General features: G+C 48.2%; 1 protein-coding gene across 1 annotated transcript in view; it reads right to left on the bottom strand.

Annotated features, from left to right (window-relative positions):
* Positions 1-11,101, bottom strand: part of nipblb (NIPBL cohesin loading factor b) — a gene marked incomplete at its 3' end in the record, with an annotated part of 524,975 nt that extends 513,874 nt beyond the window's left edge. Inside the window, exon 1 of the mRNA XM_070871482.1 lies at positions 10,775-11,101. The remainder of the gene's footprint in view (positions 1-10,774) is intronic.
* Positions 11,102-14,379: the final 3,278 nt, after the last annotated feature.

Below are 14,379 nucleotides of genomic sequence, written 5' to 3' on the forward strand. Positions count from 1 at the left end.
TGAAAATGCATGGCAAACCGACCAAACGTTGTCAGACTTGTAGGCATCAAAAGTTTCAGAAACACTTAAACCAGAGAGAATTATTTTTTTTGTGGTGGACATCAGTCATATGATCTTGTTCTCTAAGGGAAGTGTGTGGAATTTGAACTGGCCCTCCTTTTTCAGAGCACGTTCCAAAACAGATAAAGTGTTCACTTGCCTCTAGTCTGTGCTGGCCCATATCAATAACCCCAACTAGTTGCAAGCCTTATAAACAACATTTTTAAAAGACAATATTGTACTCAAGGTGAAGGATGCCATTGCTCATCAGTGAAATGTTTTCACCCAGTGTTAGTCAATGTCAACCAATCAGGTAGGAGTATTGTGAAGGAAAGCTACCTTAACACTGTCACAACAATGTGCCTTAGCCTCAAACCAGAAGAGCAGCCCTTTTGTACTACAGCGCTGCCTCCGCAAGATCCTGCAAATCCATTGGCAAGATAGGTTCACCAACGTCAGTGTACTCGCTCAGGCCAACATCCCCAGCATCGAAACATTGACCACGTTCAATCAGCTCCGCTGGGCGGACCAGCAACACCTGGTACTTCTCCAGTGTTTTGAGTTGCCTGCTGTATATAGTCCATGTCTCAGAACCACATAGGAGGGCAGGTTTCACTGCTGGTCTGTAGACAATGAGCTTGGTGCCAGGTTTGAGGTCCTGGTCTTCAAACATACTCTTCCTCGGGCGACCGAAGGATGCACTGGCACACTGAAGGCGGTGTTGGACCTCGTCGTTGATGTCTGCCCTTGTTCACAGTAGGCTCCCGAGATATGGAAAATGGTCCACGTTATCTAAGGCCTCGTCGTGGACTTTGATAACCGACAAGAATTACAACTTTATATTCAGCACTTCTTCACAGAACTGTCAGTGACTTAAGAGTGGGGCATACTGCTAGAGCAATGACAAGAAACTGCACTATTTCACAAACACCCTTTCTGCATGCTCATTTTGTGGTAAGGAATGGAATTCGTGTTCCATATCTGTGGGCAATGCCAGAAGCTGCAGCCCTCATTATATGACACCACTTTTTATATATATTGTTGTTTTTCACTTTTCACCTTTGTTTACAGAATGTACAGGGCAAGGAGTCTGTGGAATCTTATGCACCAGTTCCTAATTTTGACCATACCCATCAACAAGTCCACAATGCACAAAATTCCAAAGCAAGGCATCCACAACTGCTGAACAATGTTCCAATCTCTCGCAGGTGAACCCCACCAATCAGTCTACTCAACAGAAAATATTTCAATCCACTCCAGGACATTCCCTTTTAAATTTGCACATATGCTTTAGGTGAAACAGTACACAACAGATCCACAGTATGCAGCAATGCACCGTTACAGTGACTCACCAAAATTGTATGCTTCACAAGGCTGACTTTTATACCAAGACTAATGAGATAAAGTCCTCTTCTGTCTGTTGGCTATAAGTCGATCTGAATTTAGTTTGGGTAGTTTCAAGCCAGTTCCTAGTGGACATGGGCCATACAGCACAAAGCTTCCCACATTTGGCATTAAATTGCCATGCTCAGTAAGCTACAGCAAGATGGAAAACGGGAAACAAATGCCACACTAGTGCAGTTAGGTATGCTTCTGCCATTGGGCAGAAGGCTGAAGACTGGGGCAGGGTAAAGGGAGCTTTATTCTGTATCAAGCTGTACTGTACCTGATCTTGGGAGTGCTTCATGCCAATACTGGGTGCCTGAAATGGAAAATGTCCCCTTTCACAGTACCATCATCCCTTAAATTAAAAAAAAGACACTGCAGTTGAAGCAGCTTCAACACACACTAGGTCTTCTGGTTCAGATCATACCTGGTCAATAACATTTCCTTAATTTCAAGATGCAAGGATCACAGTAAATAAATGGAATACAGAACCACCGTCTCTTGCCACAAGCTAGTTATTCTGATTATGCAAATAAGGATTTAGCTATCAGCTGCAATGTTATAAACTACAATATTAAATGCTTAAAGAAAAATTAGCCAACTCCAAGCTTTGTGAAATAGCAGCTTATAATAAACAATAACAATTCAATGGAACTAAATATACACACATTTATGGAAAGAAACCGTTTAAAGAACATGTTTAGCAAAAGTCAAATTGGGGAAGGGCACATTCATAGAATGATACAGCATAGGAAGAAGCCATTTTGCCCAAAGTCACTGCCGGTTCTTTGAAAGTTATCAAATTAGTCCCATTCCCCCGCACTTTCCCCAAAGTCCTGCAATTTTTCCCCCAACTATTTATCCAATTCCCTTTTAAAAGTTATTATTGAATCTGCTTTCACCACCCTTTCAGGCAGTGCATCCCCGTTTATAGAAACATAGAAAATAGGTGCAGGAGTAGGCCATTCAGCCCTTCTAGCCTGCACCGCCATTCAATGAGTTCATGGCTGAACATGCAACTTCAGTACCCCCTTCCTGCTTTCTCGCCATACCCCTTGATCCCCCTAGTAGTAAAGACTTCATCTAACTCCCTTTTGAATATATTTAGTGAATTGTCCTCAACTACTTTCTGTGGTAGAGAATTCCACAGGTTCACCACTCTCTGGGTGAAGAGGTTTCTCCTCATCTCGGTGCTAAATGGCTTACCCCTTATCCTTAGACTGTGACCCCTGGTTCTGGACTTCCCCAACATTGTCTAAACGCGTCAGAATTTTAAACGTGTCTATGAGGTCCCCTCTCATTCTTCTGAACTCCAGTGAATAAAAGCCCAGTTGATCCAGTCTTTCTTGATCGGTCAGTCCCGCCATCCCGGGAATCAGTCTGGTGAACCTTCGCTGCACTCCCTCAATAGCAAGAATGTCCTTCCTCAAGTTAGGAGACCAAAACTGTACACAATACTCCAGGTGTGGCCTTACCAAGGCCCTGTACAACTGTAGCAACACCTCCCTGCCCCTGTACTCAAATCCTCTCGCTATGAAGGCCAACATGCCATTTACTTTCTTAACCGCCTGCTGTACCTGCATGCCAACCTTCAATGACTGATGTACCATGATACCCAGGTCTCGTTGCACCTCCCCTTTTCCTAATCTGTCACCATTCAGATAATAGTCTGTCTCTATGTTTTTACCACCAAAGTGGATAACCTCACATTTATCCACATTATACTTCATCTGCCATGCATTTGCCCACTCACCTAACCTATCCAAGTACTCACTACGTAAAATAGTCATCTCATCGCCCCACTACCTCAAACCTGTGTCCTCTAGTTACTGACCCTTCTACCACTGGAAACAGATTCTCCTTATTTACTCGATAAAATCCATTCCTTCCATGTCCAATCTATGCTTCTATTTATAAAGCCAAGGATCCCATATGCCTTTGTAACAGCCTGAACTTATCCTGCCACCTTCCAAGAATTGTGTACGTACACAATCCGTCTGTTGCTGCGCCCTTTAAATTTGTACCCTTTCGTTTATAATGCCTCTCCTCATTCTTCCTACCAAAGTGAAGCTTCACACTTCTCTGCATTAAATTGCATCTGCAACATGTTTGCCCATTTCACCAGTCTGTCTACGTACTCATGAATTTTGTTACTATCCTCTTCACTGTTTACTACACAAGTTGTGAATATTAAATTTAATTTTTCCTAAATTAGATTTTTAGGAAGGAAATGCGTTAAAGAAATCGATGGCCCATGCATTTTTTACTTTACATTTTTAAACAGTAAAATTCTAATTTGCCATTTATGTAAATAATGTTGACACTGGCACAGGCATAATGATATCAAAGTTTATTGAGGATACCAAATGAGAGAGTATGGCAAACTATAAGGACAGTCCGACAGCAGATACATTTCAGTGCAGAGAAATGTGGAATGGTATATTTTGGGGAAAATGACTGAAAAGTGAGATACTTTAAATGGATGAGTTCTTATGAGTGGAGGAACAGAGAGATCTGGGGTACAGCTGCATATATTGTTCAAAGGTTCGAGTGCAAGTAGAAAAGGCCATAAAAAGGCAAATGGGGTTCTAGGTTTAATACCTAGAGTCACTGAATATAAAAGCACGCAATTGATACTCAATTTTCACGGTACATTGGTTAGGCCACAATTGGAGTACTGCATGCCGTTCTAGACACTTATTATAGGGATATTGGAGCCAGGGAAAGGATACATCAAAAATTCACCAGAAGAGGCTACAGTTATGAATAAATGCTCATAAAATGAGTAGAACTTTTCAAAACTATGAAAAATTGAGATGGTGACAGCGAAAGGTTGTTTTTCGCTGGTTGGCGAATCAACAAAGCAGCAAAGTACCAGGAACAAAGGGGCAAGTTCCAAAAATTGTTTTCACATGTTTAATGCTTTATTACAAGTATCCATTGAGGCAGAACTGTACCATTTAAAAGAGGAATTAGATGAGTATTTCAAAAGAAAAATATAAAAGGATACATGGATGCGATTAGAATATATTGCTCGAGTAGGCACATGCAACAAATAATTGAATTATACAGCACAGGAGGCCATTCAGCCCATGTCAGCTCTTTAAAGGAGGTATCCAAATAATCCCCTGCTCTTTCACCATAGCCCAGTAAATGTTTCCAAGTATTTATCTAATGCCCTTTTGAAAGTTATTATTGAATCTGCTTCCACCATCCTTTCAGGCAGTGCATTCCAGATCATAACTCGCTGTGTAAAAATATTATCCTCCTCACCGTTTACTACATTTCTGAGGCCTCCTGTTCTAAAAGTTCTGAGATTGTTAATACCACTGACACTAGACAAGCCATTGGTACATAACTCAAGGTATTGAGGGGAGGGATTGAAACTATTTGACATGGAGGCATCAACTCTGCCCTCATCCAATGATATGCACTTCCAAGATGCAATGGATTTGGTCTCCTTACCCAAGGAAGGATATACCTACCTGCAACGAAGGTTCACCAGACTGAATCCTGGGATAGTCCTATGGGAGAGATTGAGTAGACGAGTCCTATATTCCCTAGGTTTTAGAAGAACACAAGGTGATCCCATTCAAACAAAGTTCTTGAGGGGCTTGATAGGCTAGATGCTGAGAGGATGTTTCGCTTCGCTGGGGAGTCTAGAACTATGGGGTCACAGTCTCAAAAATAAGGGGTCGGCCACTGAGATGAGAAGAAATTTCTTCGTTCAAAGGGTTGCGAATCTTTCGAATTCTGTGCCCCAGAGAGCCATAGATGCTCAGTCGTTGAGTATATTCAAGACAGATAGATGTTTAAATACTAAGGGATATGGAGATAGTGCAGGACGATGGAGTTGAGGTAGACCAGCCATGACTTAATGAATGGCAGAGCAGGCTCCAAGGGCCAAAAGGCCCACTTCCAATGTTCCCTCCAATTTTTTTTGGGTGCGTGGCCCCTTTAACGAGCTGCGCGGCCCATTCAAATGTCCACGCGTGCGGTTCTCCAGTGTAAAGCTGGCGAGCAGCCTGCGCAGGAGCTCCAGACCGCTGCACAGCCACGCAGTTTACAGGAACGTTGCCTACTCCTGCTGATTATGTTATGATCAGAAACAGAAACCCTATTGATTTCCCCTCCCTGCCTGTGAGTATTAAAGCCAACTGTACCATCTCCTTGCTGCCCAATTTACTCAGCAGAAACCAAGGATAGAATCTAGGAAAGAAAATGATACACATGAACTTCTATTTAAGTGTTCAGGACATCGCAAAGTGTTTAACAACCAATCTGGTACTGTTTGAAGTGTAGTTACTGTTGTCACGTAGAGAAACGCAAGTGTCAATTTGCACACAGCAAGGTCCCACAAATAGTAATACATAACATGACCAGATAATCTATTTTGTTTATATTGGCTGAGGGATAAATATTGGCCAGGACACCCTTCCTTCTCTTCATAGAGTGTTATATGATTGTTTATATCCACCCAAGAGATCAAGGGCAGAAAGTGGAGGTGAGATAGATCAGCCATGATCTTACTGAATGGCGGAGCAGACTCAAAGGGCCAAATGGCCAACTCCCAATGTTGCCTCTAATATTTTTTGGGTGCGCTACCCCTTTAACTGATTGTGTGCACAAGCGGTTTTGTTTCTCCCCAGTACAAACCTCATCCAAAAGATGGCACCTGTGACCAATGTTCGCACTAATTTTAAATTTGGGTGCATGGTCCCTTTAAACCGGCCATGTGGCCAATTCAAAGTTTTGGACATGTGCGAAATTCTACATTGGTAAAGCAGCTTCCTGCCTGTGACACTGCAGCACTCCCTCAGTACTGCACTACAAGTGCCAGCCGAGATTATGTGCTCAAGTATCTGGAGTGGAGCTTGAGGCAACTAATTTCCGATAAGAGAGTGCTACCCACTGAGACAAAGCTGACACCAAGAACTTTCTCTTATATAATTAGCATTATACTTTTCAGCTCGCTTAACCAATGAACTATCAGGATAGCCCTTTATATGGTTTCATGACTGAACTTGCACGTGAAACTATAACAGATCAGCCAACAACTAATTCCATGAGAATCTGGTAATAGTTTAATATGGTAAAACAGCAGGTCCTCACAACCCACTGCCAGAGGGGAACAAAGTCACAATGTAGCAGAATGTAATGTCAGACTCATTCTACTCCTACATTACTATATTTGTTGCCCTTCTACCTGCATCACAATTTATTATAGTAAATTCATTGATCACATCGGATATACGGCACAGAAACAGGCCATTTAGCCCAACCAGTCCATACCGACGTTCCTGCTCCTCGAGCCCCCACCGCCCCTTTCCTCATCTAAACCGATCAGCATAGTACGCTATTCCCTTAAATGCTTATCTAGCCTCCCTTTAAATACATCGATACTATTCGCTTCAACCACTCCCTGTGGTAGAGAGTTCCACATTCTCAACACTCTCTGGGTAAAGAAGTTTCTTCTGAATTCCCTGTTGGATTTCTTGGTGACTATCTTATATTGATGGCCTCTAGTTATGCTCTTCCCCACTCTATCAAACCCTTTCATCATTTTAAAGACCTCTATTAGGTCACCCCTCAGCCTTCTTTTTTCAAGAGACCCAGCCTGTTTATCCTTTCCTGATGTGTATACCCTCGTATTTCTGGTATCATCCTTGTAAATCTTCGATGCACCCTCTCCAACGCCTCTATGTAAGCAGTACTCCCAAGTGTGGTCTAACCAAGATTTGATACAGGTTTAGCATAACTTCCCAATTTTCAATTCTATACCCCTAGAAATAAATCCTAGTGCGGGGAGTTAGATGTGGCCCTTACGACTAAAGGGATCAAGGGGTATGGATAGAAAGCAGGAATGGGGTACTGAAGTTCCATGATCAGCCATGATCATATTGAATGGTGGTGCAGGCTCGAAGGGCAGAATGGCCTACTCCTGCACCTATTTTCTACGTTTCCAAGTTTCTGTTTCCAGTTTTATGACCTTGCTAACCTGTGTCACAACTTTTAGTGATGTGTATTTGTACCTCGAGATCCCTTTGTTCCTCTACCCCACCTAGACTCGCACACTCCAGGTAATAAGTGACACCCCTATTCTTCCTACCAAAATGTGATGCCTCACATTTAGCTGTGTTGAACTTAATTTGACAATGATATGCTTATTCTGCAAGTTTATTAATGTCCTCCTGTAATTTGTTGGTCCTCCTTAGGACACCAATTTGGTGTCATCCGCAAATTTAGAAACTGTGTAGTCTAAATCATTAATGTAAATTGTGAACAACAGTGGTCCCAACATTGATCCTTGTGGAACACCACGGAGAACTTTAAAATCATTATAAGAACAAATTGGTGGCAGTCAGTTTAAAACAACACTTCAATCCCTGGGTTCTGCTGATGTTCATAGCCATTCAATCTTCACTATCATTGCTGATGTCATTGGTATCACTCAATTGAATTACTGCCTTGTAACTCTCTGCTGCAATCTATTCTCCCATACTGCACAGATTGTTCTCCCACATATAATAGTCTTAAAAATGTATTCCCATCATGGCCTCCATTTCAAGTATTTTTAACTGTCTAATCTACATCAAGAGGATTCTTGAGATGTAGCATCTTATACTGCATCAAACTACAGGAAAATACAAACTAGATCATGTTGTACATTCCAAGTTAAACATTTCAGTGCATAGTTTTTTGAATTTTACAACATCTATATATTACACATGCAATCATAAAACATGTAGGTGCAATGACAAAGTTTAGTTAGACATATCCTTCAGAAATGACCCTACCTTCATTTTTTCTTTCATTTGCAATTAGTTCGATAGGCTGGATAAAGTGTGTCAAAAGCAACATCTTACTACTCTTTCTAAATACTACTCAGAATAAAAATACTGTCACATGCTCAAAAAATACCACTTTACAGAAATACAACTCAAATAACTGTGGATTGGATATTTTACATTGGAACTTAGGTGATCTTGTTTTCCTGCAATTTGAAAAAGTATGAGATGCTTACTTCTGGAATTTTATTTTTCTGGGTGCAAGTAAATTATTTTTGTGCTTGGTAAAGCAGACTCAAAAAGTCCTTGGAAATATTTAATGACTCGGGTACTCTATGACCAAATCAGTCCGAACACAGTTGGTTCTCATGTTTGAGACTGAAATAACACCATGCCTTATAAAATCACTAGTAGGTCTTCATGTCTGAGACTGAAATACATATCAGACATTCCCATCTGAAAAATGTCAAAGAACTTTTTAAAATCAGCGCTAGGCTTTTCCCAGTGTTAAAACCTTGATCACATTCATTCAACATCACCATAGTTCAATTGGTGACCAGGAGTGAATACAAGTGGAGACAATTTAATATGTACCATACATCCTCCCCAAGCCTTATGATTTGTCCCCACCTGTTACTTCTGCAACTACTGTACTGAACAATATGCAAACAGCACACAAGTATAGTGTATGGGGAAGATCAAATATAATTTGTGGTCAGTTCAATTTTTACATTCAATTCCTTCAGTGACTGCAAGTATGATATTATAACATTCGTTCAGAGTTCAATCGAAGGCATTCTTGAGGCCATGAACAGTTTCAGAGCAAGATTGTAGCATACATCAGGACACCATAAGGTGCTCCTCAAATTTATTAATTGTCCCAATCATTTGAAGCTGCAATCACCACCCTGAATAGATACAATATAGCAAGTTGAAGCTTTAGTGTTTGCAAACAAAGAGGTTCTGCATCTGTTTACACTGCAGCGTACTGTCAGTCAAATGTTGATACAATACTTTCGCCCACACAAGTAAAGCAGTGACGCAGCCGCGCCGGTCATTGAGATGAACATGAATTAGCTACACACCCATCAACAGATGTAAATACTTGCACACTAAAATTTCAAGAATGCACAAATATCTGCATATTTGAATTTTGCCCAGATGCACTGTGCGTGATTTAATAAAGTTATTTACAATCACTACCTCTCAACAAGCACGATCTCGCTTTTCCCAAACGAGTAATACAAATCAACAAAGTACAAATATATCAAATACACACCCGAGATGTCATTAATTCTACTTAAATGGTCAAGTTGTCTATTTAAAATGAGCACACCAACAGCTGCAAGGCTAAAACCAGAGTTTCCACATTTACCGGCCCATTTATACACGGGTATCTGGAAAACATTGCAGCCTTCCATTCAAAACTTATTCAAATCCCACGATTGGCAGAAACAACTCCGCGTGTGAAGGCCCACAGCGTGCCAGAAACAGGCTTCATCGGGCACTGACACTGGCGTGCCATGGCCCACAGGTCCATTTTGTATTTCTAGTTGACAGGCGAGTGTTTATCAAGAGATAGTGACTATTATTTTCACATTCACAAGTTAAATCAACTCCAAGTGACAAAATACAGCGCTCTTCAAAGTGCAACGTGAAGCATTTACACTCAATACTCCCGCATCCAACTAATGCCCCCAGGCAGGCCGTGTGTAGGGCAACTAGGCCTCAACTCAGGGAGAGCGAGGGGGAACCGCGGCCGGTCCCAAACAATGCGGCGGGCCTCTCCGGCCCCGAGTGTGGGACAGCCCCCGGCCCCCGAGTGTGGGACAGCCCCCCAACTCCAGTCCTCCCGGCCCAAGGCCCCCCGAGTGTGGGACAGCCCCCCAACTCCAGTCCTCCCGGCCCAAGGCCCCCCCGACTGTGGGACAGCCCCCGGCCCCGGGTGTGGGGAAGCAGCACAAAGAAGGCCGAGGTCCCGGGGCCAGCCGCACCATAAACACGCCCATTACTGCTCCCGGGCCGCCCGCTGTAAACCTGCCGAGGCGGGCGGCCCCTCCCGGGGCACCAGCACACTCCAGGCCGGTGTTGGCGCTTGCCCTCCCGGCCTCAGGTGAACTTTCCCCCACCAGGCCGAGTGTAGGCGGGCCGCTCCCCGCCTCTCACCAGGCCGCGACCTTCTCCCCGTCGGCCCGACACTCCCGCCCGGCCCTTTGTTGGCTCGACTCAAGCGTCCGCCGGGGCCGCCTCGGGTGAAATTGATCTCCAGGCCACGGCCTTCCCGGCTCACTTTACACCGCGGCCCTGCTCACAATCGCAGGCGGCGGCGGCTTCCTTCCCCCCCCGCCCCCCGGGTCAACCCGCGGCCCCCGCCCACCTCACTACAAATACCAGACTCCCTGGCTGGGCCTCTGGGCCTCAGGCCCGCCCTCCCCCCGGGCCCTCGGCGGCGGAACACAGCCGCCAAAAGCCGCCCAGCCCGGGCCCCGAGAGCGGCGAGCAGGCCCGGGCCCTGGGCCTCTCCCCACAATGTTCCTCCCCGGAGCGGAGCAGATTTTTACCTCAGGGAAGAGGCCGCGGGCGATGGCGGCGGCGGCGACGATGCGATGGCGGCGGGCTCCCGGAATCCGAGGGGCGGCGGACAGAACAACAACACCGAGCGGACATGAAGGGCCGGGAACTCGCGGCGCGCTCCCTCTCCCTCCCTCCCCGCCCGCCCGCCGACCGTGCGGGCCCCGCGGCTCGGTGTTCGCGGCCTGGGGGCGAGTGTGTGAGTGAGTGAGTGAGTGAGTGAGGCCCGGCTCGGGCTCGGGCGCTCCCGCTCTCTCTCTCTCTCTCTCTCTCGGGCTCAGCCTCGACGGCGCTCGCTGGCTCCGCTCCCGCACACAAAATGCCGACCGGAAGTGAACGAAACCAGCGCGAGCCGGGGGTGGGCAGAGGAAGGCGCCAAACCCCGCCACTTCCGGCTGCAGCGCCCCCGCGCGACCAACCGCCAGCCCAGACAGCCGCGCTCCCGCCGCGCCGCACATGCGCAGCGCATTTTGCTGAGCGGGCGGCGCTGGTGCTCGTGTTTTTGGCGCGCTGCCCGGGGGCACGGAGGGAGCGGCCGTCCGTCCTGTCTCTCAGGATTGTCCCTCAGGGCTGTCCGTCTGTCCCCAGGGCTGTCCCTCTTATCCTCAGGGCTGTCCGTCTGTCCCCAGGGCTGTCCCTCTTGTCCCCAGGGCTGTCCCTCATATACCTCAGGGTTATCAGTCTGTCCCTCAGGCCTTTCCCTCTTATCCTCAGGGCTGTCCGTCTGACTCCAAGAGCTGTTCCCCAGTGTTCCCTCCTGTTCCCCAGTGTTCCCTCCTGTTCCCCAGTGTTCCTGTTCCCCAGTGTTCCCTCCTGTTCCCCAGTGTTCCCTCCTGTTCCCCAGTGTTCCTGTTCCCCAGTGTTCCCTCCTGTTCCCCAGTGTTCCCTCCTGTTCCCCAGTGTTCCCTCCTGTTCCCCAGTGTTCCCTCCTGTTCCCCAGTGTTCCTGTTCCCCAGTGTTCCCTCCTGTTCCCCAGTGTTCCCTCCTGTTCCCCAGTGTTCCTGTTCCCCAGTGTTCCCTCCTGTTCCCCAGTGTTCCCTCCTGTTCCCCAGTGTTCCCTCCTGTTCCCCAGTGTTCCCTCCTGTTCCCCAGTGTTCCTGTTCCCCAGTGTTCCCTCCTGTTCCCCAGTGTTCCCTCCTGTTCCCCAGTGTTCCCTCCTGTTCCCCAGTGTTCCCCAGGGCTGTTCCCCAGTGTTCCCTCCTGTTCCCCAGTGTTCCCTCCTGTTCCCCAGGGCTGTTCCCCAGTGTTCCCTCCTGTTCCCCAGTGTTCCCTCCTGTTCCCCAGGGCTGTTCCCCAGTGTTCCCTCCTGTTCTCCAGTGTTCCCTCCTGTACCCCAGGGCTGTTCCCCAATGTTCCCTCCTGTTCCCCAGGGCTGTTCTCCAGTGTTCCCTCCTGTTCCCCAGGGCTGTTCTCCAGTGTTCCCTCCTGTTCCCCAGGGCTGTTCTCCAGTGTTCCCTCCTGTTCCCCAGGGCTGTTCTCCAGTGTTCCCTCCTGTTCCCCAGGGCTGTTCTCCAGTGTTCCCTCCTGTTCCCCAGGGCTGTTCTCCAGTGTTCCCTCCTGTTCCCCAGGGCTGTTCTCCAGTGTTCCCTCCTGTTCCCCGTGTTCCCTCCTGTTCCCCAATGTTCCCTCCTGTACCCCAGGGCTGTTCCCCAGTGTTCCCTCCTGTTCCCCAATGTTCCCTTCTGTTCCACAGGGCTGTTCCCCAGTGTTCCCTCCTGTTCCCCAGTGTTCCCTCCTGTTCCCCAGGGCTGTTCTCCAATGTTCCCTCCTGTTCCCCAGTGTTCCCTCCTGTTCCCCAGTGTTCCCTCCTGTTCCCCAGGGCTGTTCTCCAATGTTCCCTCCTGTTCCCCAGTGTTCCCTCCTGTTTCCCAGTGTTCCCTCCTGTTCCCCAGGGCTGTTCTCCAATGTTCCCTCCTGTTCCCCAGTGTTCCCTCCTGTTCCCCAGTGTTCCCTCCTGTTCCCCAGTGTTCCCTCCTGTTTCCCAGGGCTGTTCTCCAGTGTTCCCCAGTGTTCCCTCCTGTTCCCCAGTGTTCCCTCCTGTTCCCCAGGGCTGTTCCCCAGTGTTCCCTCCTGTTCCCCAATGTTCCCTTCTGTTCCACAGGGCTGTTCCCCAGTGTTCCCTCCTGTTCCCCAGTGTTCCCTCCTGTTCCCCAGGGCTGTTCTCCAATGTTCCCTCCTGTTCCCCAGTGTTCCCTCCTGTTTCCCAGTGTTCCCTCCTGTTCCCCAGGGCTGTTCTCCAGTGTTCCCTCCTGTTCCCCAGTGTTCCCTCCTGTTCCCCAGTGTTCCCTCCTGTTCCCCAGGGCTGTTCTCCAATGTTCCCTCCTGTTCCCCAGTGTTCCCTCCTGTTTCCCAGTGTTCCCTCCTGTTCCCCAGGGCTGTTCTCCAATGTTCCCTCCTGTTCCCCAGTGTTCCCTCCTGTTCCCCAGTGTTCGCTCCTGCTCCCCAGTGTTCCCTCCTGTTCCCCAGGGCTGTTCTCCAGTGTTCCCTCCTGTTCCCCAGTGTTCCCTCCTGTTTCCCAGGGCTGTTCTCCAGTGTTCCCTCCTGTTCCCCAGTGTTCCCTCCTGTTCCCCAGGGCTGTTCCCCAGTGTTCCCTCCTGTTCCCCAATGTTCCCTCCTGTACCCCAGGGCTGTTCCCCAATGTTCCCTCCTGTTCCCCAATGTTCCCTCCTGTTCCCCAGGGCTGTTCTCCAGTGTTCCCTCCTGTTCCCCAGGGCTGTTCTCCAGTGTTCCCTCCTGTTCCCCGTGTTCCCTCCTGTTCCCCAATGTTCCCTCCTGTACCCCAGGGCTGTTCCCCAGTGTTCCCTCCTGTTCCCCAATGTTCCCTCCTGTTCCACAGGGCTGTTCCCCAGTGTTCCCTCCTGTTCCCCAGTGTTCCCTCCTGTTCCCCAGGGCTGTTCTCCAATGTTCCCTCCTGTTCCCCAGTGTTCCCTCCTGTTTCCCAGTGTTCCCTCCTGTTCCCCAGGGCTGTTCTCCAGTGTTCCCTCCTGTTCCCCAGTGTTCCCTCCTGTTCCCCAGTGTTCACTCCTGTTCCCCAGGGCTGTTCTCCAGTGTTCCCTCCTGTTTCCCAGTGTTCCCTCCTGTTCCCCAGTGTTCCCTCCTGTTCCCCAGGGCTGTTCTCCAGTGTTCCCTCCTGTTCTTCAGTGTTCCCTCCTGTTCCCCAGGGCTGTTCCCCAATGTTCGCTCCTGTTCCCCAGGGCTGTTCTCCAGTGTTCCCTCCTGTTCTCAGTGTTCCCTCCTGTTCCCCAGTGTTCCCTCCTGTTCCCCAGTGTTCCTCCTGTTCTCCAGGGCTGTCCCTCCTGTTCCCCAGTGTTCGCTCCTGCTCCCCAGTGTTCCCTCCTGTTCCCCAGGGCTGTTCTCCAGTGTTCCCCAGTGTTCCCTCCTGTTTCCCAGGGCTGTTCTCCAGTGTTCCCCAGTGTTCCCTCCTGTTTCCCAGTGTTCCCTCCTGTTCTCCAGGGCTGTCCCTCCTGTTCCCCAGTGTTCGCTCCTGTTCCCCAGGGCTGTTCTCCAGTGTTCCCTCCTGTTTCCCAGTGTTCCCCAGGGCTGTTCTCCAGTGTTCCCTCCTGTTCTCCAGTGTTCCCTCCTGTTCGCCAGTGTT

Source organism: Pristiophorus japonicus, unplaced genomic scaffold, assembly GCF_044704955.1.
Source record: "Pristiophorus japonicus isolate sPriJap1 unplaced genomic scaffold, sPriJap1.hap1 HAP1_SCAFFOLD_253, whole genome shotgun sequence".
Classification (NCBI taxonomy): domain Eukaryota; kingdom Metazoa; phylum Chordata; class Chondrichthyes; family Pristiophoridae; genus Pristiophorus; species Pristiophorus japonicus.